The sequence below is a fragment of the Aedes albopictus genome, chromosome 2 (assembly GCF_035046485.1).
Source record: "Aedes albopictus strain Foshan chromosome 2, AalbF5, whole genome shotgun sequence".
Classification (NCBI taxonomy): Eukaryota; Metazoa; Arthropoda; class Insecta; order Diptera; family Culicidae; genus Aedes; species Aedes albopictus.
Window position 1 is genome coordinate 215,024,907 of NC_085137.1, and position 27,146 is coordinate 215,052,052.

Consider the following 27,146-nt stretch of genomic DNA (forward strand, 5'->3'; position numbering starts at 1 on the left):
ATTCTTCAAAACTGCAATCTAGATTTGCATATTCACGTATCTGGCGACTACACTGCTTAAAAGTCATTTCAAGTCAGGTCCCCTGGGCCCCCTCCACAAAAAAATCATCCGGTTTTTCCGGGTCGTAGTGTCCTCAGAAACCTGCCGGTTGGTGGCTGCCCTTTCAAGTCAGTTGCCCAGCCCCCAGTCCTCCCGGGCATGCTTTCTCGGGACAAAGTCGTCACACCACTGGAGTCAGAAACCACGGCCTTTCCGCTGTGGCTATCGGGGCCCACCTGGCCAGCCACCGCCGTGTTTGTTCCAACATTGGTATTGGCAATTCAAATTTGGCAATTGTCACTGGACTGCGGTCACTGGAGCACCGCACTCTAGAATGGTTTAGTCTGCGACCGTGTTGAGCTTCTGTTTCAGCTCATTTCCGGTTCATTTCTTTGGGAGTCCCCCTTCCCAGTGACTGGAGGAGTCTCACACTATGCTAAGAACCTTCCCCGGCCCCAAAAGTACCCACATACAAAGTTTCACGCCGATTGGTTCAGTAGTTTCCGAATGCATAGCGGTCAGACAGACAGACAGACAGACAGACAGACAGACAGACAGAAATTCATTTTTATATATATAGAAGATATATATAGAAGATATATATAGAAGATTACTATATTACTATATAACTGTTACCATTACTAATTTGGTCGAGCCAATATTTAGCGACACTGCCTTAAGTTTCAATTATAACTAAGAAAACACAACAAATAAACAATAAACAGAAACAAATAAACATTTTATTCAAAGTTTTCGGCCAAATTATATTGTATGTTTCTATTTCCATTTGGATGCGAGTTATGGGCGTTTAAAATCGCATTTAAATAGACTACCCGCTTGGCGCACACCCACAGTTGATCAGCAGGAGTAAATCCATTTTATTTTGTATGGTGAAAAGCATCTAAACTTGAATTACTTGAAATAGAAAGATTTTTCTGAAAAAATATTTGGTAGGCTTAATAGTAGTCACCATTGTGCACAACCACTACCAAATATTTTTTCGAATAATGTATTCCACTTCGATAAATTTGCCTTTAGATGCTATTCACCATACAATATTTTTGCGATTTACTTTTAGCGATTTTTCGCGCATAGAAGCTAGCGCAACATTGGTCGATGCGGAGAGTAGGAAAACAGCCGATGTAGTTAATTCATTGGCGGAGATGTGGGCTTTAAAAATGTCATATTTTTGAACTGGAGTGTATAAGAGTTTTTTTATGTTTTTGTTAAGTTGCTTGAGCTAATAATTAACAAGTTACGCAATAGTCTACGCCTTCGTAACTTTACCAAAATATTCATAATACTGTCTTTGTATATGTCTTAAGCAACATTTGACCTAAAGTCAGTGGTCAACAACAGAATCCACTATTGATGAAGTAGGAACATTTTAAAATGCTCCCAGATAGATTTGCCCAGTAGAGAGTTGAACGTTGTAGACATAACAGCATCTCGACAACAGGTCCACCACGACCGGTAGCAGTCGGATCAGCAGCAACGGCGTCATCGTCGTCATCACCGCCACCACCATCATCATCATTATCATCATCGATTGATTATAGCAGCAGAAACCACCAACAACCGCAAAAGTTTGGAACGAGAGCCTCCACTGGGGTAGATGGCTTAACCCGGGCTGCGGCCTGTCACAGTAGTAGTAGCTATTTAGTCGTCGAACAGCTTTTAGTTATTCCAACCAGTTGCTCGGTCGGCAGTGTGACTTGGTGCGACTCCTTCAGTTTTCTCAGCTGTGGTGTGTTTTTCGCATCTGCATGTTGTGGCGTAGCATCAGAATCGTTGTTAATTAGTTTGGATTTTTCGGGAGAAACCTGACGATCGCGCATTGCACCTCGGAGAATGGTTTGAAGTGTGAAGTCCGAGTTGTTCAGAGGTGATCGGAAACTAGGCTACAGGGTCCCCGGGGTTTCAAGTTGATCAAGGGGATTTTTTTCTGCCACCTTATCCATGCCAACCAGAAGATCGTGTTCCGAAGAGGCAATTGAAGAAACACAGCTCCGGAAACGGTACAAGTTTTTTTCATTTCTTGTTTTTACTTCGACAACCGTGTGCCTGTCCAGCGAAGTCTTTTGCGAAACGAGATCCAAAGGAAACGGTCGCGCGCGCTCCTCGTGGTACAAAACAGAAGATATGTTATCTTCAACAGTCGAATTGCAATCGTGATAACAACGTTTAAGAGAAGAGTGACAGATAATCAATAAAGTGAGTGAGGTAAAAAGTGAAGAAAAAAAAGTCGCAACGAAACGTAGCAAAGGAAAATTGTTACAAATTCAGAGTGTGTCCCAAGTCTTCGGAGAAAGAGGCCCCAGTGCATGTGTCTTTGTGCAAAAGCTCCTTGAGGTTTCCTTCGCGGTGGAAAAAGTGTTCGAGAAGGCCTTGCCAGGGAGAAGAGTGACAACGGTAAGAAGAAAAGTGATTGGCGCAGTGCGTTTCATGTATGCGATCAAGATCCTCAACATACTTTGCGACAGCGAAGGAATGCTTGATAAAATAAAAATATAAGCAGCAGAAATAAATGCCACGGCAAAGAAGAAGAATAACACACAACCGTGAAGTGCAAGAAGCTTGAATGAAAACAAGAAAAGAGAGTATAAAATATTTATATAAAAATTAAGCAGAAGAAGCGAAGAGATAATCAAAACGCGACAACCAGTTGGAGCAAAACGCGAAATAGCCAAGAAGAGTACGAAGAAGGAGAAGAAGAAGCAATCAGCGATCGAACGAGTGAACATAGTTGGCTTGGCAAAAGATAAAACAAACCAACTGCGGGCGCATTTCCGAGATCTTAACGGTAGGATCTTGCTTAAGGTCGCCTTCCTACCCCTCTCCGATCCCACGATCCCGAACAAGAGGGGTGAAATTCGGATTGCCTGAGCTCGGCCTCGAAGAGAGATAATAAATATTTTTCTTAGGCTCGTGGTTGTTTCGTGGTAATGACAACTTGTAAGCGTTTTCGAATCTTGACCAGTGTCACCTTAATCGCGCTGATTATCATCATCTCGCGACGGCAGTGTCATTGTTGTTGTGTTGGTGGATCTCTGGTCAGCGATCAGTGTTATTGTGCTTGTAGTGGTGAATGTTGTGACGGGCGTTCGAATAGCCGTATGTTGTGCAACGCGATTTAAGTGGAACGTGCGTAGGTGTTTCGGAAAACCTAGTCCTGATTGCAGTGTTGTTCATGCTTCTGGGGGTCTTACGGTCATCGTATGTTCTCTTGGTAGTGACCCAAGGCTTTGTAGTTTAGTTTTACACGAAGTGTTGATTTTCCAATTGCATAACTTGAAAAAGCAAACAAAGGAGCAGCGGACAATACAACTCGGCCTACCGTTTTTTTGAGGATATTTCTTGTCAACCGAAATAGTAAGTATTAAAAATACTGTGATATGCTTGATGATATAATTTTTTTGCACATGTGTGTAAAACACGAACATTAAAAAATCTAATCCATTGTAAAAGTTACTCATTTAATGGGTATAGAAAGTTGTAACGAAGCATGTCGAGTTCATTTTGTCAAATGTTTATCTTGTTTCAAATCTCCTATAAAAAATAAACCATTTTCGCTGACTTAGAGGTAATATTGCATATTTTTTATCATGTCTATATTTTTTCTATCTAACATATTTAGATTGTCTTTTGAGCTTTTTCAGATTGCTACGGTTACAATACATTTCTACCATTTGTTTTGTTCCTTGAATGCATTTGGCATAAAATATGTTCGTAAGTACAGATAAATTAAAAGAGAATATCCAGTCATACAGTCCGGCGCAAAATGGGGCAGATGGCTCAGTCGGCAGTTGAAAGATTAAACTTTTAAATATCACTTGGGGATGGAAACCCTCGTGGGTTATAGTCGGAAAGGTTAAATACAAGGTAAAAACTTATTATTTTGCCTGTAAAACAAGACACATATCTAAAAAATAATAATATAGAAGCCTGCAGTTATTTTTACTGTATTGCGTAACTTCCGGTAATATTTTTACAACATTTTTTTTTGCGGAAAACTGCGATTTTTTATCACTAAAATTTTTAAAATAAGAAGAAAATATTAATAAACCAGAAAGTAATTGGTTAAGAGATTGAAAATAATAATCATTTTCCACCAGGGTTTTCACTTCCAATTGATAGTAAAAAGTCTAATTTTTCAACTACCGGCTGGGACATCTGCACCATTTTGCACCGGAAATAGTTCACCTTAAGTAACTTTTACCTAAAAATATGATAAGATTGCCTGTAACTTTTATGTTTTAGAATGTAATGACTTTATTTCTTCGGAAGAGATGTGTATTTTGAAGTCCTAAACAAGTTTATAGAAGGTCACAAAACTGTAGGAATTTAGCTGTTGAAGCTACACTGAAAAAACTAGATTTAGGAATACTTTGCCAAAAATCGCCTCATATCTAGAAGACCGTAAGGAGCTTTGACATGTTCTATGAAACATTTTCTCTTATCTTACTTACCTTACCGAACAGGCTAAGGCCGGGGTGGCCTCTGCTGTACATAGTAGCCGCCTCCATTCCACTCGGTCCATGGCTGTTTGTCTCCAGTTCCGCACTCTGCGTAGGGTCCGCAGATCGTCCTCCACTTGGTCGACTCACCTAGCTCACTGCGCTCCACGTATTCTTGTACCGGTCGGATGACTCTCGAGAACCATTTTAGTCGGGTATGAATTTAATGTACCAATTTTGTAATTCGTGCAAGCATTCTAGCAGAAATACCTGGAGGAATTCCTAAAGGCAATACTTAAATTCCGACAAGAATTCCTGGAGGAATTTCTGGAGGAATACGTGGAGGTGCAATTCCTGTAAAAAGTTCTGAAAAACTTCTGGAGAAATTCCTGGAGGAATTCTTGGAGCAATTGCTCAACGAATTTTTGAAGCAATTCCTGGAAGAACTTCAGGATCAATTCCTGGAGGAATTTCAAGAAGAAATTGATGGAAAAACCATCGAAGGACTCCCAGGATGAATCACTGGAGGAATTCCAGTGGAAATCCTTTGAAGAATCTCTGGTAGATTTAGAGGAATTCCTGAAGGGATTTCTGGTAGAATCTCTAGAAGAATTCCAGGAGGAATTCCTGAAAGAATTCGTAGAGAAATTCCTGGAAGAATTTTTGGAGGAATTCCTAGAAGAAATCTTTTAGGAATCCTTGACGGAATCCCTAGAGGAAATCTTGGGAGAATTCTGGGAGAAATTCCTGGAGGAATTTATGAAGGGTTTCCTCGATGTATTCCTGAAGAAACCCCTGCAAGAATTCCAGGAGGTACCCATAGAGGAATTTCTGGAGGAACCTCTAGAGGAACTTGTGGAAGATCCCTTAGAGAAATCCGTACAGGCATCCCTGGAATAATTTCTAGACAATTTTCTGGAGGATTTTTTGGAGGAACACCTGTAGAAGTTGCTGGAGAAATTCCTGAAGGAATCCCTGGAGGATCCTTGGAAGAATTCTTGGAGAAATCCGTGGAGGAATTTCTGTAGGAATCCATGAAGGCATTGCTGAAAATTCCTGGAGGATTTTCAGAAGGAATTCATGGAGGAATCCCTGAAGGCATTCTTGAAGGAATCCTTAAGAGAATGTATTAAGGAAGCTATGGAAAATGCTTCGAGAATGCAGGTAGAATCCCTGGAGGAATTTCTTAAGCAATCTGTGAAGGAATTCCTGGAGGTAATCTTGGATGAATTCCTGCAGGAATTTCTGGTGGAATCCCAGTAAAAATTTCATTCATCTTATATGTCACAATTGAATTTTATGCACCAATTTTGTAATTCGTGCATCAAAATTTTTCGTAGCCTATATTGAGAATCACCTATCCACCTGGAAGAATTCCTGTAGAAATTTTTGGAAGCATTTTAGGAGAAACTGTAAAGAGCATATTCGTGGAGAGTACTGCACAACGGAGTTTTGTCCGATACCATCCGGGTCGTTGCTGGAGAGTGAGGCAAGGATGTATACTATCATCGCTACTGTTCCTCATCCTAATTGACGAGATCCTGGTAGGTGCGATTTATCGTGAATTAAATCGTGGATTGCTGTGGCAGCCCATTACCATGGATCCTAAATGACCTACCTAAATGACTTCAAACTGGCTGGTAACGTTGCTCTTCTAGCTCAACGGCACTCTATGATCATGCCAATCGCTCCTCAGCGGCAGGTCTTACCATCAACGTCAACAATACCGAATCGTTGGATGTAAACACGGTCAACCCTTCCGGATTTACGGTAGCTGCGCAATCAGTGGAGAATGTTGAAAGCTTCAAATATCTTAGTAGCCAAATGGAGGCCGATGGCGGCACCGACTCGAACTTGAAATCTGTGCTGCTATACGCCAGTGAAACGTGGTATGTATGTATCAGTGAAGAACACTCAACGGCTGCAGGTCTATATTAGTAGATGTCTGCGGTTTTTAATTTGTGCATGGTGTCCTCACAATTGAATCTCCAACGTGAAGCTCCATCGTCGATGACATCAAAACCCGATAGCGACAGAAATTCGGGAGCGAAAGCGGAGATGGGTCAGCCACACTCTACGCAGGGGCGGAAAAGAAATCTGCAAACAAGCGTTAGACTGGAACCCTGCAGGACATCGCAGCAAAGGCAGACCCAGAGGCTCATGGCGAGGCAGCCTTAACAACGAAATCAAGCAAGTCAGCAGAAATTCGACCTGGCCACAGGTCAAGGCGATGGCTGGCAATCGCCCAGGATGGAGATCTTTAAATTCGGCCCTCTGAACCACCGTGTGTGCCCAGGATTGAAAGTAGTTAGTAAGTATTCCAGGAGAAATCCCTGGTATTTTTTTCAAGAGGAATCCATGGAGGCATTACTTAAGATATGCTAGGAAGAATTCCTAGAGGAAGTTCTGGAAAACTCCTGGAATAACTCCTGAAAGAATTCCAAGAGGACTTCCTGTAGAATTTGCTGGGAGAACTTTTGAAGGAATTGCTAGAGAAATTCTTGGAGGCATTCCTACATGAATCCTTGAAGGATTTCCCAGAAGAACCATGACGGGATTTCTGGAATAAACATCAGCACAAATATTTGGAGGAGTTCAATGACGAATGCCCGAGATTTCTGGTGAGATTCCTGGTGGAAATTTTGGATGAATTCCTGAAATAATTTCTGGAGGAATACGCGGAAGCATTCCAGGAGGAATCCCTGAAGAAATTTCTGAAGGAATCCCTGGAGGCGTTGGTGCAATTCCTGTAGAAAACTCTGAAAAAGTCCTGGAGCAATTAATCAACGAATTTCTGAAGGAATTTCTGGTAGAATTCCAGAATAAATTCCTGGAAGAGTTTGTAGAGAAATTCATGAAAGAATGTTTGGGGAAATTTCCGGAGGAAATTTTCGAAGAATTTCTGATTAAATTCCTGGAGGAATTCGTGGAGAAATTTCTGGAAGGTTCCCTTGATGTATTCCTGGAAAAATCCCTGGAAGAATTCCTGTAGTAATTTATAGAAGAATCTCTGGAGTAATCCCTGGAGGAATTCCTGTAGAAATTCCGAGAAAAACCCCTGGAGGAGTCCCTGGAAAAATGTCAAGAGTAATTCTTGAAGGAACTTCTGGAGAAATCCATAGAAGAACTTCTGGAGAAACTTCTATTTTTATTTTTATTTTATTTATTTCGTCAATCATTACGTAAACTACATATATGTTTAGGGCTGTATCTGTATCCTATTGTATCTTAGAGAGTTGAAATAATTCCTTAACCCTCTAATACCCAATCCCGCCTTTAGACAGGGTATAGTTTGAGCATTTTTGTAATTTTTGTTTCGTGGAAAATCAAACTTTTTATATTTTTAGCTGATATTTAGGGCTGTTCTGTATATCCCAAAATAGTGTTTGGTGTATTTTGAAGCGTATTCACTTTTTTTAAAAATCATTGAAAAATTGATGTTTTAGTCACCTTTTAAAAGTCATTGATTATTTTGTATTAAATAGCTACAATCGACATATTTTAAATTTTCCCCAAATCATTCTATCCTTGTTTAATAGTTTAAGGGAATCGAATATACTCTAAAATTATTTTCCTTAAAATTACACGGAAAATAAAATTTCTGTGAAAATAAATTAAAATAATAATATTTCAACAATAATCATAAAATCTCAAAATGTTTTCATCTAAAAAAAATCCGTTCCCCAAATTGGCTTCCAGGAAAAATATAAAAGTGTGGGGATGTTCAAAAATTAAAATTAGAAAAATCAAAAACTGAAATTGACGAAATCGAGAGTTAAAAAGAATCATCTTCCAAAACATGTTTAAATCGATTTTAGATGACGAAAAATGATATTTAGATCAAAATCAAAAATTTGGCTATTAGAGGGTTAAATTTGTTCGCGATATGGTCAAACCAATCGATACACAGTGCTGGTTGTAAAGAGACATCATTCGATTTAAAGGACTAAATTTGGCATAATCTCTTCGATGATTGTTTAAAGCAGACAGATTTTTATTTCTAAATTGTCGTACATACAGACTTTATCCTATTAAACCACACTAACTGCCCAAATAGTTGTTGACTGCGTCTTCAATCAAATGAAAATCTATCATTATTAAATATTATTATCATTGCCGTTTTCAAACCCCGAAAGACTACATTTCGCATTGAATAACCTCTGAATCCTATCGAACTGACTGACTGACTGACACTTGCTGCATCAGGATCACACCAGTTCTTCCTTAGTTGAAACACTTTTTGTCATTCATGTTTGGGTAAACATAAAGGTGTATGCGTTGCTCATTTCTTGGCGCAGTTTGCATTGCAAACCGCGCAGTAAGTACTTATCTCTTCGCAAACTCACTGGTCAGTACTGGCCACTGGAACGATGGCGTGGTGCAAGCTTTTCATGTTGAAATGCTTTCACGAAATCAGCACATGCTTATACTTTTTGCCACATCCTGTTTGAGTGGAAGGCATGTGCGCGTGACGCGTGTACAAAAGCCTTTCGAAACGGCGAAAGATGATGGACAAATACGACACCCTACGGCCTGTAGCATCAGGAGGCGCAAAAAGCGCCAAACGAACTGCGCATCAGAAGCGCTGGGCAGCATAAATGAAGACAAACAGCATCCGACCCCCATCAGTTCGGTAAACATGTAGCAGCATCACTGACGTTCATTGATAAATTTCTATGTCCGATTGTTGGTGGGGACGGTTGAGGGGTCAGGTGAAGAAATGGCAAACAGGTTGATGGACAGTTGATCAACGCGTTTGCGAAAGATGTCACCCGGAGCCTTTTAGCCATTCATGTCAGGACTGAAGAGAACAGGTACCGCGTGGAAAGTCCAGTAGCATCATTTTTTTTCGTGATGCTTCTAAAGAGCGATTCAACGCTTGTATTTGAAGAAGTGGGTTGCTTCAAGCTTCAAGCATTCTATAATATTTTGTAAAAGCTTTAAGTCTTGTGAATGTTATAATTGATGCTGATTTATATTTAGCCTAATTTACCTATAACTTTTTAAATGAGCGATTCCAAGCAACAGCATCAAAATTAAGGAAAATTTTTAATTCATGATTTTCTATTGAACTGAAACTTTGCACAGTTTTTCAGTTCCATCTAAATCGCCATTTTTCGATATCAAATTTTTATTTAGAGCCACGACTAACTTTTCAAAAGGGTGTATGTGAAAATGGATCAAAAATATTCAAAAATATGCACAGCAAAAACGGATTGTTCGATTGTTATGAATTTTTCAGCAAAGTTAGATAGCTAAATGGTGATTTCTAAGAAAATATACACTGTGAAAAAAAATCTATTTTATCATTGAAAAGCATCATTTTTGTCACAAAAACTCAAATATCTCAAAACCCTATCTTTTTACCAACTTGTATTTTTTAGGGAAAACGGTCCATTGTATTAGCAATCTACCATAAAAATTTGGTGATGGTAAACTAATAAACAAAAAAGTTATAACATTTCAAAAATTTCACAATTTTTACATTTAGTAAAAAAAATTTTTCTGTGTAAATTATTTCGGCCGGGAATCGCGATTTGATGCTGATTTTATTGTTCAGCAAAGTTAGATTACTAAATGGCGATTCCTAAGAAAATATACACTGTGAAAAAAATCTTTTTTAACATTAAAAAATATCATTTTTGTCACAAAAACTCAAATATCTCAAAACCCTATCTTTTTACCAACGTAATTTTTTAGAGAAAACGGTCCATTGTATTAGCAATCTACCATGAAAATAAACAAAAAAATTATGACAATTCAAACATTTCACAATTTTCACATTTAGTAATAATTTTTTTTGGTGTAAATTATTTCGGCCGGAAATTGAAGTTTGATGCTGATTTTATTGTTAATGGCCTTGCGTGAGTAAAACAAGTTGTTTTTATTATATACTAGCTGGCCCGGCAAACTTTGTCTTGCCGTCTTGTGGTGGTTTGACAACTGTCGAGCTCATAATAGCACCGCACTCTAGATTGATTTCTTTTCGGTCGTATTGATTTTCATCCCAGCTCATGGAAAATCAGTTCTTTATCAATTTTTGTTACTTTTTAGCTGATTTTCGTAACTTTTTGTACGTATAAACACAGCCATCACGAATACGAACCAAACCGTGCAAGAGTCATCCTGATCGGTTCAGCCGTTCTTGAGTTTTGTTGCCTCAAAGGGAGATCAAACTCATTTTTATATATATAGATTATATATACATATAATATACTATGTACCGTAATGTTCCGATTTTATCACGCCCTCCGCGCATTAGTCGTTTATTCATTAATTTGCTGTTACATTTGAGGACAAGTGTTTTCCCTCTTCTTCAAGATGAATGTTGAAAGCGTGTTTTGCAACGTTAAAAATATTGAAATGGGTATAGATGTTGAAGAATATTACAGGGCATTTTTGAAAAGGGGCGTAATTAAATTGTTTAAACAGATGTCGCTGATGGCAATTTCTCAGTTGTTGTCGTTTTCGAACTTCCTGCGCCCTGCTTTACCGATGATATACAGATGGCTCGTTTGTCAAATTTTAGACGGCAGGACGTGCAAATGCGTAATTTTGTACACAATGTGGACATTTGGGCATAACCAGTCTCTTTCAGTTTATCTATGGTGCTTTCGGTGAGATTTCGTAACTCTTTTGAACATTTTTTTTCATCAAACGGTCTACAAGAGAGCGTTGAGTTGAAGACCTTTGAGAAAGCGATTGTTCATCTTGTTCGTTAGATTATAATAAACAAAATCACTTATTAATTTTAACTTACTTGTTTGGTGTTGGTGGCTGAAGAAAAAAAAATACTATACAATTTTTAATATTCATAGCGGTAGTATTTTTTTTGTTTTTTTCGTGAGCATTGTCAGGTATGTATACAGACAAACAAACGTAACACTGGCGAAATTTTCATTGACCACGCCTTCAACGATCATTTTGAATCTTGGTTGTGGCTTTCATAACAAGAAGAGCGCCCATCGTTTTTCTTTGCGTTTGACGTTTCACACTAGCGCCTTCTGATGACGATATTGCACAACGCAGTGTTTCGTGAAACATTTCCACCAGGTGGTGATAGTGTGAACTGGGCGATGAATTTTCACTAAAATTGTTCTAGGCGTTTCGTCTGTTTGTCTGTGGTATGTACCTCTTATGCATTTGTTGTTGTTGAAGTTACTCGCATTCTTCCGATCATAAAGTCTGTTCTCTACACACTTAATTTTGATTACCGAGTTCGGTAATTTTTTGACGAGATTAAAACTGCTGAGCACCGAACTCGTTCAGCAAAAATGCATTGTTTACCTTTTCCATACGATTTTGACAGTTGTTTTACTGAGCCTCAGTAAAATCGATTACCGAAACTACCGAGATCGTACTGCTGTTATAATCTCGTCAAAAAAGTACCGAACAGGCAATTCAGAAATAAGTGTGTAAGAGGGATTTTTTTGCGGATAAACTAGACGTATACGCGTATAAAAAACTTTTATTATACAGCTTTTGTCCTAAAAATAAATTCAATTCCATTTTTCTTATAATCAACAGCTTTTCAACACTATCAAGGGATTTTTTCACCAGTCACGTACAATAAAAAGTATGACAATCTCAATATTTTTGATCACAACACTGGATCGCGTCTAAGTTTCAAATAGATACTATAGTAATTACGAATAATCAAACTAAAGTATCATGAAAACAACTTGTTTAATTCAGGCGATAGCCTTTACAATAAAATCAGCATCAAAATATAATTCTCGAAATAATTTACACAGAAAAAAAATTTTTTTTGTTACTAAATGTAAAAATTGTGAAATGTTTGAAATGTCATAACTTTTTTGTTTATCAGTTTACCATCACCAAAATTTTATGGTAGATAGCTGATATAATGGGCCATTTCCCCTAAAAAATTGAAGTTGGTAAAAAGATAGGGTTTTGAGATATTTGAGTTTTTGTGACAAATATCATATTTTTTCAAAGTAGAAAAAGAAATTTTTTATAGTGTATATTTTCTAAGGAATCATCATTTAGTTATCTAACTTTGCTGAAAAATTTATAACAATCGAACAATCCGTTTTTGCTGTACAGCTTTTAGAATATTTTAGAACTATTTTCGCATACACCCTTTTGAAAAGTTAGTCGTGAGTGAATATGAAGGTAATGGCGATTTATATGAAATTGAAAAACTGTGCAAAGTTTCAGATATTTTTGAAATGGTCGCTCAGGATCGACTGACATGACTCCGTGGAATTCCTCAAATGCATTGCTTTACATTATAGATTGTACTTTCGAGGAAGTTTTTCACAATAATAACATGCTTTTTTCAGAGCTGGTTACACAAGATTTTTTTCCCGATTGATAACGTCTCTCCCCCTTTGTAAGGATTTGTGTGATCTCCAGTTCAATTTTTGTTTGGGGCATAAGATTTCCAAAAATTCTTCTATGTACCTACCAGCATCTTACCCTTACGTAAATTATAGACAGCTCCTCATCACGCTTTTAACCGGTTTCCATTCAATCTTTCCATGGAGTCTTGGAACTGTTTCAATACATACTGAGCAATAAGGGTGGATCCTTGATCAAAATCATGTACTGATTTCAAGAGCAAATAGTTAAATAATGTAACAACTGTTTATGCTCCTCAGAAATGAATACTAACTTCTCACGAAAAAAAAAGCACACGGAAGTTTCTTTATTCTTCAATCACTTAACCCAATTTACAGCTCTATTGTCCACTAGGGCACTGCGCGAGCGATTCCAATTGGAAGCTGTACTTACACTTTGACCAGCGCCTAAATGTATTCTATTCTAACTGTACTATATCTCACTGGTTGCCGTTGCGCTGCCTTCACTTTCTACCTATCATGGTAGAATGATGAGCACGAGGATGTTGATGTGTTTCCAGTCCGATTGGGGGTCCATTATGGGTTGCAGTTCGCCGATGTCCAAGTAACCGGGTCCGGTTGAGCCATGGGCTGAGAAGAGGGTCAGTGTCAGCTGCTCTCAGAGGGAAAAAGCAACTGACGAAAGTGCCGGGGCTGGGATCGAACCCATGACCATCTGCGGATGAAGCAAACGTGTGACCAATTGAGCCACGGGCCCCGTTAATAAAAAGAGGTTCCAGTGTATAAATGTACCTGGATCCCCATAACAGCTTCTATGAGAATTCATATTGAAACTCATGGAAAATTTCTAAATGAACTATGGAATGAATCCTAGGAGGAATACCTAAAAGTATACCTGGAGGAAATCCTGGAGAAATTTCTGAAAAAAAATACATAGCGGAATATCCGGATAAATTCATGAGGATATCTCTGTATAAACTTCTGCAGGTATTCCTGGGGGAATTTCAGCTTTGACCACTACAATAAATTATGCAAGAACTACTGGAGGTTTACCTGAACAATTTCTTGTTGGCATTCTTTTGGGAATCTGCAGGCCCAGATTAAGGACTGTGGGGGCTCGGGACCGAAGTGAATGTGGATCCCCAGCTAACACGAAATCATATATTATGTTGGATAGGATGCTACAGTGGAGGCCATATGCGTACCTGCTTCCATTTAACCGCGTGTAAAGTGTATGTATATCGCCTGCACTTTAGCATCCTATTGAACATCATATGCGATCGTGTGTTGACTGGGGAGGCCCCTCGGCGGTACAAATGCGATGTGCAAAAAAGTTTTTCTTGAACAGTAGTTGAGCAAAATGAAATAATAAAGTTGATATGTACACTCCCGTGCAAAAGTTTGGGGTCGCCCCCTCAAAAACATGGAAATGTTTTCGGTCATATCTCAGTCATCTTTCATTTAATCCACTCGTTTTTAGACTCTTTCGAAAGATAAAGAGTTAGATTTGATTCGTAGGTACTTTTTGTGAAAAAAGTTATGGTTATGAAATGGTTATGAAATGTTCATAAACTAAGCTCTAGACTAATTTAAGGTAGAACGGTATATAAAATCCATACTAAATCAGCTAAGTTCGTTATATAAAGTGCGAAAGAGGATAGAAGTGAGACAAAAATGACTAATTCGTGAACTCTACCCTATATAACAGTAAGTGTTAAAACCACAAATATACCATTACCCCAAAATCCATAACAACGAATGACATTTCTCGGAATGTACTATTACATTCGAGATTTTGGGTTTTGGTGCAAAGAAAAGGGATTATTTTTTGATATGGCATATTTATTAAAATAAAATATGTAACATTGCTGAAACTTATGGATTTTAGGGTAATGGTATGTTTGTGGTTATAACACTTACAGTTATATGGGGTAGAATTCACGAATTAGTCATTTTTGTCTCACTTCCATCCTCTTTCGCACTTTATATAACGAACTTAGCTGATTTAGTATGGATTTTATATACTGTTTTCTACCTTAAATTAGTCTAGAGCTTAGTTTATGAACATTTCATAACCATTTTTGTGTCTTGCCATTCAAATATCAAAGAAGGAATTAGAGTTGCACCAAAAACAATGACGATTTGAATAAAAATCCGACTCAGACTTCATTTGGAAGGTGACCCCAAACTTTTGCACTATGCAGCATACTAAGGGGTGACCCCAAACTTTTGCACGGTGACTTGTAAACCTAACTCGATCATTCAAATTATGTTATGAATTTTTCCGCTAAAATCTAATGAATGGCTCTCAAAGAGGATAGAAATAAGGTTCTAATGCAACTTTAATTTTGAAAATTGGTCGACCCAATTTTGAACTACACGGAAAACAATATTTCGTACAGATTTAGGAAAAACATGTAAGTTTAGGTAAACTTTTCATACTAAAAATTTCATATGAAATTTGTGAAAAGTACCTACGAATCAAATCTAACTCTTTATCTTTCGAAAGAGTCTAAGAACGAGTGGATTGAATGAAAGATGACTGAGATATGACCGAAAAACATTTCCATGTTTTCGAGGGGGTGACCCCAAACTTTTGCACGGGAGTGTAGCAAGCAAGAATGAATTTTGTGGAGTCTCCTAAAATGTGGTGGCCCGGAGCCCTGCAATTCGAGTGGATTTTTAAAGGTATATTTTCTGAGGGCCCATATAGCCGAGGCGGTAAACGCACGGATATTCAGCATGACCATGCTGAGGGTGACGGGTTCGATTCCCGGTCGGTCCAGGATCTTTTCGTAAAGGAAATTTCCTTGACTTCCTTGGGCATAGAGTATCATCGTGCCTGCGACACGATATACGCATGCAAAATGGTCATTGGCAGAGATAGCTCTCAGTTAATAACTGTGGAAGTGCTCATAGAACACTAAGCTGAGAAGCAGGCTTTGTCCCAATAAGGACGTTACGCCAAGAAGAGAGAGATTTTCTGGGATTCCTGCCAGTATTTCTTTAAAAAATTTCTTTCGGGGGGGTTCGGCCAATGCCCATTTTGTATGGACAAATAAAAACATTTGTATGGACTAATGACAACGCGGGGGGGGGGGGGGGGGTTGAAAAGTCCCAAAAAAATGACCACGTGGTTTATGGACAGCCCCTAAGTTAGAATACACAAAAATAAAAACTAAAAAAAAAAAAATGAGCGGATCTTCCAAATTTATTCGAGCTTCTGAAAGAAATTGTAACCTCGCCATGTCAATGGATCTAAATTTGATCAACGAGAACTTCAATTCGAAGGACATCTTGAAAGTCCATCTCATGTTCATCAATGATTGAAATCTTTTGTCTCAACTTTCCGCGGAACAACTATCAATTACAGTTTGCTGCTGTTAAGTGATTCGTTGCAAAAAAATATCCCCACGCAACATGCCCTAACGGAGGTACATCTCGAACAATAATGACAATTGAATACCCATCAAGTGACAAGACCTGTTCCGTCAACATCTCTGACTCTGACGAACTGGTTGCAGCGTGCTCTGGGCACATGCTGCGCCACATTATCACCGCTGCGCTCTGGTCTCCTCAGCAGTCAGTGCAGTTGCGAACGAAGGTATTCGCACTTTGTCCGCCCGTCCATCCGATCCGCCGTGCATCTGGTGAGGCTGCGCACGGTCGCTGCTAATTGTAATTCTGCGCTCGGATCGAATCCCGCGGAGCGAGCAGATATCGAAGAGGATTCCGAGCATACATTATAGCGGACGCACCAGCCAAGCCGCCTCAGCCTCGGAACGGGACCCTTTTCCTGCGCCATGCCAGCACAAGTGTTTTGGTGCGTGCGCATCATCCGCCGGTCGTCCGGGTGTGCTCAGCTCCACTCTACTCAGACTTCGAGGGAGAGAGATCTGACCGTGTGGCGTGTGCAATCCACTTTTAATGACCGGTTTTTATGTTTTATTTATTCGAAACTCACCACAAACATTCCTCTTAATTGGAATGGAGTGTATCTCCTTATAAAGGAAAATTTGTTTTTAATTGAAAATTTTTTCGTGTCGTTCGTCCCCGTTTTACTGAATCGATTGGTGACGTGCGGTGACTTCGTTATGATCCCCAGGAGGGTCGTTCGAATCGGAACCGATTTGGTGTTAGACTTTTGTTGATACGTTATATTACATTTTTTTTAGCATTGCATCGTTATTACAATAGGACTGAATCATATATTTTAGAGATTTTCAGTCCTGATCTCGTTCGTCTCTTTAGGCTTTGCAAAATTGGTATTCACGGCATTTTGGAGATTTGCTGCACGGTGAAGATCTATTCCGTTGTCGAGCGGCCATCAATGAAGCCGGCACGCTCTGTCAAAAGGGAAGTATTATGAAAAGTGAATGTACCTCAAAATTTATTCGCTAGAACCATGTTTTTAGACCTCTAGATTCAGAAAAAGTGTGGTTTAAAACAATCCATCTTGGGTTTTTTTTCCCATACATTTTTATATGGGACGAATTTGACCTTAAAATGACTTTTTTCGATATTTGTATGGGAAAATTGAAAAAAAAAATATACAGTATCGGACAATAAAAATGCACCAAAGCCGTTTTCTCATACAAAATAGTCAACTTTACACGGAAAAAAATCCATTCCCAAGACCATCAATATGACTCATAGTTTCCCGATATTTTTATGATTTTATGTTATAAATATACACCATGATTAAATTTTATGATCTTATGATTGATTTCACCATAACGCTATGCACCCGTTATTGTTTTGGCTTTCGACGACCAAAAATGGAAAATATAATCATGAAGCTATGATTAAATAAGCTGGGATCATGAGTAGCATTCATGAAGCCAAGAATAATTTTCATAAACCTGGATGCAGATCCTGATGCTTTACCACCAGATTCATAAAATTATGGTTTGGTGAGGTAGAACCATGCATAGAATTCATGGAATCAAAAAATACTTTTATGATTCCGTCGTCGTTGGACCTATATGTTTCTCAGTCAAATTCATAAAATCATGGTTGAGGGAAATGGAACCATGCATAGAATTCATGAAATTAAGAATTACTTTTATGATTCCGTCGTCGTCGGACCTCAATGTTTCTCAGTCAAATTCATAAAATCATGGTTGAGGGAAATGGAACCATGCATAGAATTCATGGAATTAAGAATTACTTTTATGATTCCGTCGTCGTCGGACCTATATGTTTCTCAGTCAAATTCATAAAATCATGGTTGAGGGAAATGGAACCATGCATAGAATTCATGGAATTAAGAATTACTTTTATGATTCCGTCGTCGTCGGACCTATATGTTTCTCAGTCAAATTCATAAAATCATGGTTGAGGGAAATGGAACCATGCAGAGAATTCATGGAATGAAGAATTACTTTTATGATTCCGTCGTCGTCGGACCTATATGTTTCTCAGTCAAATTCATAAAATCATGGTTGAGGGAAATGGAACCATGCATAGAATTCATGGAATTAAGAATTACTTTTATGATTCCGTCGTCGTCGGTCCCAAATGCTTTTAATTAGATTAATAAAACGATGCAAGCTAAAATCATAAGAAAATAAAATACGTGATATCAGAGCCCATTTCTATGATTTTGGGACCTATCCATAATCCTTTTTTCTATGAGCAAGCAGCACTTTTTAGTTGGCCTCTTGTTAGTGAAGATATGTAATGTTCAAATATAAAAGAGAACAACAATGATCGAACTCACCGGATAATCATATTTAGCTGGTTTTTTTTTTTTTTATCTGTATTAACGAGATTTTTAGCCCTAGGCTAGTTCATCTCGGGACCCACGCTTTACTTCCCTTCCGAAGGAAGAACTCATATTTTGCGAGTTTGTCGGGAGTGGAATTCGATCCCAGGTCCTCGGCGTGATAGTCAAGTGTTCTAACCATCACACCAGGTCCGCTCCACATTTAACTGGTTTATTATTTTTGCCTTTGGCACCTACATCCAACAGGCTAAGGATGCCCTCCAAACCACATCAATTGTTCACTAGTTCACATCACTTGCTGAGTCTCCGAAGTCGTCGAACGATGGATAAAGCGGAAAAATAGAGAGAATTACCGAAAATTAACGCGCGATTCTCACTTTGCTTCACCCTCCGTACATAAACTCGGAACTACGACGGATGGCACAACGAAAACGCGAACTGGGCACTGTTTACTTTTTGCGCGTTTACTGTTTAGTCAATCAACTCCCAACAACCTGCCTAATCTTACGGGCACACTGTTTCGATGTTCCATTTCCTCATATATGCACATTTATTACTCTAACCAAATAAAAACTTTGCAAAAATAGCAGGTTCAACTTTTTCCACATGTCTGTGCTGGACGACCGCGCGATTTATATAATTGCATATGGCAGATAACTGTAACGCTAGGAAGCGACCATGAATATAATTTATGAAAATGCTTGTTTCTATTCATATTTCTGGTCAACTCATTCATGATTTTATGAATTTTAATTATGATATTATGAGTTGGCAGACATCATAAGAACATGATTTTTTATTCATGTTTAGGGGAATAGATTTTTTTCCGTGTAGATTACCATATCTCAGTTCTCAACCGATTGTTTTCATTTTTCTGTGACGAACTACAAAACATTTCAATTTTTAAAAACTATTGAAAAAGTTCAGTGATAACTATTGTTACAAAAGTTACAGATAGGTTGAATTTTGACAATAAAATTGCACCAAGACAAAAAATGTTATAGCAAAAAATGATTACGCCATACCATTATGGTGTCTTCGGCAAATATGTTTCTTGTGTGATGACGAATAAGTTTGCTGAACAGACCAACATGATTTGACTTCAACATTTTTTGCTATACAATTTTTTGTCATGGTGCATTTTTATTGTCAAAATTCAACCTATCTGTAACTTTTGTAACAATAGTTATCACTGAACTTTTTCAATAGTTTTTGAAAATTGGAATAATTTGTAGTTCGTTACAGAAAAATGAAAACAATCGGTTGAGAAGTAACTGAGATATGATAATTTAAAGTTGACTAGTTTGTATGGGAAAACGGCTTTGGTGCATTTTTATTGTCCGATACTGTATCAAAAAACCCAAGATGAAATTTTTCAAACCGCACAGATTCTGTGACTAGAGGTCCAAAACTACGATCCTAGGGGATAACATTTGAGATACATTCGATTTTCATGATACTTTTCTTCCCCACGCTATGTGGCCGGCTTGATAACTTTCTACTAACTCTTTTACTTTAAGTGAGAGACAACGGAACACGATCTAGGATAGCACTTTAGAGACGACATTCAGAATTGTGAATGTTTTCTTCGATGATCATTAGCTACAAATGGTAGTTTGTGTTTTGAATACCTGATTAAATGTTATACTTAGTTGATTTTTTTGTATAAAATGAGAAACCCCCATTCCCATTTCCGTTATCTTGTTGTACGAAGTTGTTTATTTTGATAATTGCTGTAACTTTACCAAAATTCTCCTAGTTGCATTTTGCGTTATTTTCTATTAACAAAACGAAGTTGTGTTGTTTTAAAAGTTTAAAATTTTCTCTTGAAAGAAATCATTACTGCTGGCTTGGCTACACTATGCTGCGCATCCTGTTTATCTTTTTTGTTAAATTTGATGGATGGGAATTACAATTCATAGATCCACATCATATTGTCGGCTTCAAAGTATATTGTGTGGATCGCATAAATGGCCCATATGACAAAGGAATCCCAGCAAAGATGGAACAAATATGAGATTAAAGACAGTATAAAAGCTATCGACACTCCCAAAAACAATGAAAACCAAAAACCCAATCTTCGAATACATAACGTTCCAGATGAAACCAATAAATAGTCCATAATGGGAAATCCCTCTTCGTTACAGCAACCCAGTTAAAGATCCCACATGCCACGAAGCCAACCCAAAGTCAGGGGTCAAAATTTTGCCAGACAGCTTGACTCCGAACACACAAGCCGAACACGTTGCTCTCTAGACGTTGGCCTATTGTTGACTGCTTCTTTTTGACGGCCCGCCAAGACTATCCCAGGTCTGAAAGCTGGCAGATTTCGCCGCAACAACGCAGCCTGAAGATTCCCTCAAGTGTGATCGGTCGTCGTCGGTAATTTGAGATCCATCAAGATGGGCATTCTTGGTTCCTGCCTGGTTCGATCGCTGCCGCTTTGTCTTCTCGGGAATTATTGTCTTGTGTGCCCCGCCGCAGCAGCACGCGTTGTTTAGAAGAAAAGAGCATTTCCTAGGAACACAATGAAGCTGATTGTCGGTCGGCTGCCATATGTGTTACGAAGATGATCGTCGTCACTGCTCTGGACCGGGCCGGGATGGATGCTGCTGTCGTTGATTGCTCTTTTGTGGAACACCACACGGCAGAAGATCCTTCCTTCTTGCTGGCCCGGAGCTCTCCGGTCTGACTCCGCCGCATGGCAGTTGAGCCGAGTATGAGTAGGTAACCATCATCGCATCGAGGGGCGTGTGAAGAGGCTTTTGATAGGAAAAACAAATATTTGAAGAAAACAACGCACAGGCTTTGCACATTGCCTCCAGCGGTGATTGATAGACCCCGGTGTGGAACTCACTCGCTCGATGGAGAAGACTATTTAATGGGAAATTATTGGCTCGAGAGCGGTGGAATTCCTGGAATTTGTGCACGCTTGATCGGCCGGCCATCGGTGGTGCAATCTCTTCGGCTGTGGGCTTGAAAATTAGAAACAAGTGCGATCTCCAAGGGTATGCGATATATCGAATGGCTTCATCTATGCTTCGCAGGTTTACCTAAATGTTTTAAGTAAAAAGAAAATCGTGTTAAGTATTGTTCCTTTTAATTCCACTAAGAATTTGCATCCTTTGACAGATCCGTCAGATAAGGACTGTTCATTTGCTATATCGACACTGATTTGGGCCTAACTGACATTTTCGAGTTCTCTTCATCGATCCTCTCTTTGTGTTATCACAGAATGTGTATTGAGTTTTCCAAAGATTGTTTGGTTGAAATGCGAAGAAGACGACTACATGTTGCTATAAAAACAAAAAGAAAATGACTTTGTTTTGATCAAGTTATTAGCGAAAGAGAGAGTCGACGAAGAGAAATCGATCAAGTCAGTTAGGCCCTTATGAAAAATCATTGTCGATGTAGAAAAAACGCGATGTTCAAATTTGAGCAGCCCTAATTGGTTGTTCAGTACACTCTTAAAAAATTAGGAATTTACACGTGACGTAAACCACCAACGTACGTAACCATTTCATGACTGAATGGCCAATTTGACTCAATTTTACATCCATCATGTAAGTTCCAGTTTGTTGCACAAGATGTCAACAAACCTATCTGACCGGATAGGTAGAAACAGTTTTACATTTATCATCCGTCTCACAACTCGGTGATTCAGCCGAGAGGTACAGTACGTGCCTCTCAATCAGCGGACCAGAGTTCGAATCCAGTTCATTATTTTACTTACATATGATTTATCTCTCGCTTCAGCTCTAGCGATTGCTGGCTCAAATTTTATTTGTGAAAGAAGACGTAAATTTGTGTCAAACGGGCCGCTCCTTTTATGTGCATCCAAGTGAACTTAAATTTACATGATTTTTTCTAAGAGTGTACATTATATTTTAGCAGATAATAACCACAATTAAATTGAGTTAAAATGGCTGAACTTCATAGAAATGTGGCAAGGTGTAAGGAGAGGTCAATTTTTCGATTCCCGAATATGAAAGAACAATTTAACAACTTAATCGGAATATTAGTTTTTGAGATAATAAAGCTACAAGTAGGACTCGATTTAAAAAAAAAATATTTGTTAAACAAAAAGGTATGAAAATATTAAATTAAAAAAGTTTTCTATGGGATTAGTCGGAAGTACTAATAATGCAGTTTCAAATAAACGATGTTACCCATTGCAAATTTAACATAACAATGATGTCGAAAATAAAACATTACAAGTAGTTATTTTCAAATAAGGTGTATAATGACATAGAATCAAGCCTTGTTGAAAAAAAAAACAATAATAAGTTTCTCTAGAGTCGAAAAGTTGCATGGGGAAAAAAGTATGCAACTTTTCACTATGACCATCATTATGGATTAAGTTTATGTTGAAGAATGCACATAAAAAGCATATCTTCCTTTTGTATAATTTTGAAGGCGATTCTCTACTACGCTGGACAAATTTTGAGCCAAATTTGTAGTGCTATTGCATCACTGGACCTAAATAAGTATTTTTTATATCATACATACATACATTTATTTGTTCAACATCATTAAGACAATACATAATCAACAATAGTACGCCACAATACTCGGTTTGTGGCTGCCGCTCTCCATCCTCGGTCGCGCCCAATGCTCGCCAAGTCACGCTCCACCTGGTCCGCCCATCGTGCTCTCTGCGCTCCACGCCTTCTTGTGCCAACCGGATCCGTTGCAAACACCAGCTTTGCAGGGTTGTTGTGCGGCATTCTTGCAACATGCCCTGCCCACCGTATCCTTCCGGCTCTGGCCACCTTCTGGATGCTGGGTTCGCCGTAAAGTGCAGCGAGCTCGTGGTTCATCCTTCTCCGCCACAGATTAGTCTATGGCCACACACCGTTCTCCTGCACACCGCCGAAGATCGTTCTTAGCACGCGTCGCTCGAAAACTCCGAGTGCTTGTAGGTCCTCCTCGAGCATGGTCCATGTCTCGTGCCCGTAGAGGATCACCGGTCTTATTAGCGTTTTGTACATGGTGCATTTGGTGCGTGGGTGAATCTTTTTCGACCGCAGTTTCTTTTGGAGCCCGTAGTAGGCCCGACTTCCGCTGATGATGCACCTCCGAATTTCACGGCTCACGTTGTTGTCAGCCGTCAGTAAGGATCCGAGGTAGACGAATTCCTCCACCACCTCGAAAGTATCCCCGTCTATCGTAACATTACTACCCAGACGGATCCGGTCGTGTTCAGTTCCGCCTACCAGCATGTACTTTGTTTTTTGCGGTATTCACCACCAGTCCGACCTTTGCTGCTTCGCGTTTAAGGCGGGTGTACAGTTCTGCCACCGTTCCAAATGTTCTAGTGATAATGTCCATGTCGTCCGCAAAGCACACAAATTGACCGGATTTTGTGAAAATCGTGCCCCAGCTGTTGAGCCCGGCTCGTCGCATCACACCTTCCAGCGCGATGTTGAAGAGTAGACATGAGAGTCCGTCACCTTGTCGCAGTCCCCAGCGAGATACGAATGAACTGGATAGTTCACCCGAAACCCTTACGCAGTTTTGCACACCGTCCATCGTTGCTTTAATCAGTCTAGTCAGCTTCCCAGGAAAGCCGTTTTCGTCCATGATTCTCCATAGCTCTGCGCGGTCGATACTATCGTATGCCGCTTTGTAGTCGATGAACAGGTGGTGCGTTGGGACCTGGTATTCACGGCATTTCTGGAGGATTTGCCGTACGGTAAAGATCTGGTCCGTTGTCGACCGGCCGTCGATGAAGCCGGCTTGATAACTTCCCACGAACTCATTTGTTTTAGGTGACAGACGACGGAAGATGATCTGTGATAGCACTTTGTAGGCAGCATTCAAAATAGTGATCGCCCTGAAGTTCTCACATTCCAAATGGTCGCCTTTTTCGTGAATGGGGCAGATTACCCCTTCCTTCCACTCCTCCGGTAGCTGTTCGGTTTCCCAGATCCTGACTATCAGCCGATGCAGACAGGTGGCCAACTTTTCTGGGCCCATCTTGATGAGTTCAGCTGCGATACCATCCATACCAGCTGCTTTGTTGGTTTTGAGCTGGTGAATGGCATCCTTAACTTCCCTCAGCGTGGGAGTTGGTTCATTTCCGTCCTCCGCTGCACTGGCGTCGTCGTTCCTTCCGCTGCCGTGGGCTCCCGTGCCTACGTTCTCCACGCCGTTCAGGTGCTGATCGAAGTGCTGCTTCCACCTTTCGATCACCTCACGTCCGTCCGTCAAGAGGCCTCCGTCTTTATCCCTGCATATTTCGGCTCGCGGCACGAAGCCGTTGCGGGATGCGTTGAGCTTCTGATAGAACTTCCGTGTTTCTTGGGAACGGCACAGCAGTTCCATTTCTTCACACTCCGCTTCTTCCAGGCGGCGCTTTTTCTCCCGAAAGAGGCGGGTCTGCTGTTTCCGCTTCTGTTTGTAACGTTCCACGTTCTGTCGAGTCCCTTGCTGCAGCATTACCGCCCTCGCTGCGTTCTTCTCCTCCAAAACCGTTCTGCACTCTTCGTCGAACCATTCGTTCCGTCGATTCCGTTCCACGTACCCGATGGTGCTCTCGGCTGCGTCGTTGATGGCTGCTTTCACTGTACTCCAGCAGTCCTCTAGAGGGGCCTCATCGAGCTCGCCCTCGTCTGGCAACGCGGCCTCGAGATTCTACGCGTATGCTGAGGCGACATCCGGTTGCTTCAGTCGCTCTAGGTTGTACCGTGGCGGTCGCCGGTATCGTACATTGTTGATGACGGAGAGTTTTGGGTGCAGTTTGACCATCACCAGATAGTGGTCGGAGTCAATGTTGGCGCCACGATAGGTCCTGACGTCGATAATGTCGGAGAAGTGCCGTCCGTCAATAAGAACGTGGTCGATTTGAGATTCCGTCTGCTGTGGTGATCTCCAGGTGTAACGATAAGGGAGGCTGTGTTGGAAAAAGGTGCTACGTATGGCCATATTTTTTTTTTTTATCAATTACTATGAAAAAACTGGATGCTGCTTGGTGCACTATTACTGACCAACTATTGAGCTCTAACCTTAGTGGAATAGTTTTAGATTCCAATACATTAAAACGTTGATTAAAATGTGAATGTTGAGCATGTGGGAAGTTATGTCGAATCTTGAGGAATAGGTTTTCATTGAGGTCTAACGAAAACCGCTTTAATTATATAATAAACAACTTTTTGTATAATAGGGGTATTCACCAAACAGATTAAATTGCTGCGTAAGCCATGGTTTTCTGCTTATTTGAAATGTTTCATGATTTTGCGAATGAAATAATCGAAGATTGCCTTGGCGATCGCGACGTTTAATCAGTTTAATCAGTTTACGCTGTTAAGTGTATCCCCCTAATGTTATATATTTTCTACATTGTAGAATAACTATTGAAACTTATGCAAAATACTGATACTGGCTTTTTTGAAAAAAAAAAATAAAAGATATCGCACAAACAAGGTGTCCTCTTTATAAAATGAACGGTCCTTATGTATTACGACCTCAACTGTAAGGTCGCCTTCAGTGTCTTGTACTTGACTCGACTTGACTGACTTGAGTCGAGTCAAGTAAAAGACACTGAATACGACCTAACAGTTGAGATCGAAATACGTATCTGTCAAAGGATGCAAATTCTTAGTGGAATTAAAAGGAACAGTACTTAACACGATTTTCTTTTAACTTACAGGTTTTCAGCACAGGTTCATCATCATCTAAATGTTTTGTCTTAACCCTCGTCGTGCATTGGGGTCATAATGACCCAGACAAGCACGCTGAGCCTACACTGCGTCCGCGAAGTGAACTTTAGCTAATGCACAAAAAAGGTTGAACGATATATATTTTTTTTACAAAAACGCTTCCCACTTTTTTTTATTTTTGGTGCGACTTTTGCTTCAGCAATTCAACTAGACCCCTCCGAACAATAAACCGGGGAGTTGCTGGTAGGCTGGCCAAAAAAACATAGCGAATAATTCTTGAATCACTACACTGAGGATACTGCAACTCCGAAAATCATACGAATCAACTATGATTTTTTGACACAAGAATTTCTTGGGAAAATCATAGTTACGAACTACACTCAGGAAAATTGCCTCATACTTAATGGCAAATATCCATGTGCCAAACCACATCCAAAGTATATGCAACCAATACCCGATTACGCAGGCAAATTAGCACATGAATAGTATGTGCTCTAAATTGTATGAGTCGCTGCTGTATGGTGCCTCATCAAAAGTATGAGTCGTACTAATGGAAAACATTTGTTTACCCCCATTTCAAAAATCCATGTCCCAGACACATAGAAGGAATGAAGATTTTTTTCCCAGTGTATGGTTTTGGATTCAAAGCATCAACTAGTATTATCATACTGTTACTGTATAAATTTCATAACTCACGTATGGAAATCATACCAATAACGTATAAAAACTGAAACTATGTCGTATGACTACCATACATATTTTTATGAAATATTTTGCACAAATTAAAAAAAAATCGCAACCTGGAATCGAACCAGGAACGTCAAGGTTGGCAATTGCGTGCTTTACTCATACGCCCATTTACGCTTCGGAAGTTGAAGTGGTTAGAAGCCAATAAAAGTTTTGTTGTTTTTTTTAGCAATGGTGTTTCATAACACAT

At 39.5% G+C, this 27,146-nt stretch overlaps 2 protein-coding genes across 2 annotated transcripts in view; one reads left to right on the top strand and one right to left on the bottom strand.

Moving 5' to 3' along the window:
* The window catches only part of LOC134287909 (uncharacterized), a 295,474-nt gene that overhangs the window by 39,185 nt on the left and 229,143 nt on the right, over positions 1–27,146 (bottom strand). The gene's annotated exons all lie outside the window — the stretch shown is intronic.
* LOC109401713 (protein decapentaplegic) overlaps positions 1,602–27,146 on the top strand; it is a 163,001-nt gene continuing 137,456 nt past the window's right edge. Inside the window, exon 1 of the mRNA XM_029855074.2 lies at positions 1,602–3,411. The gene's annotated coding sequence lies outside the window, so the exon portion shown is untranslated. The remainder of the gene's footprint in view (positions 3,412–27,146) is intronic.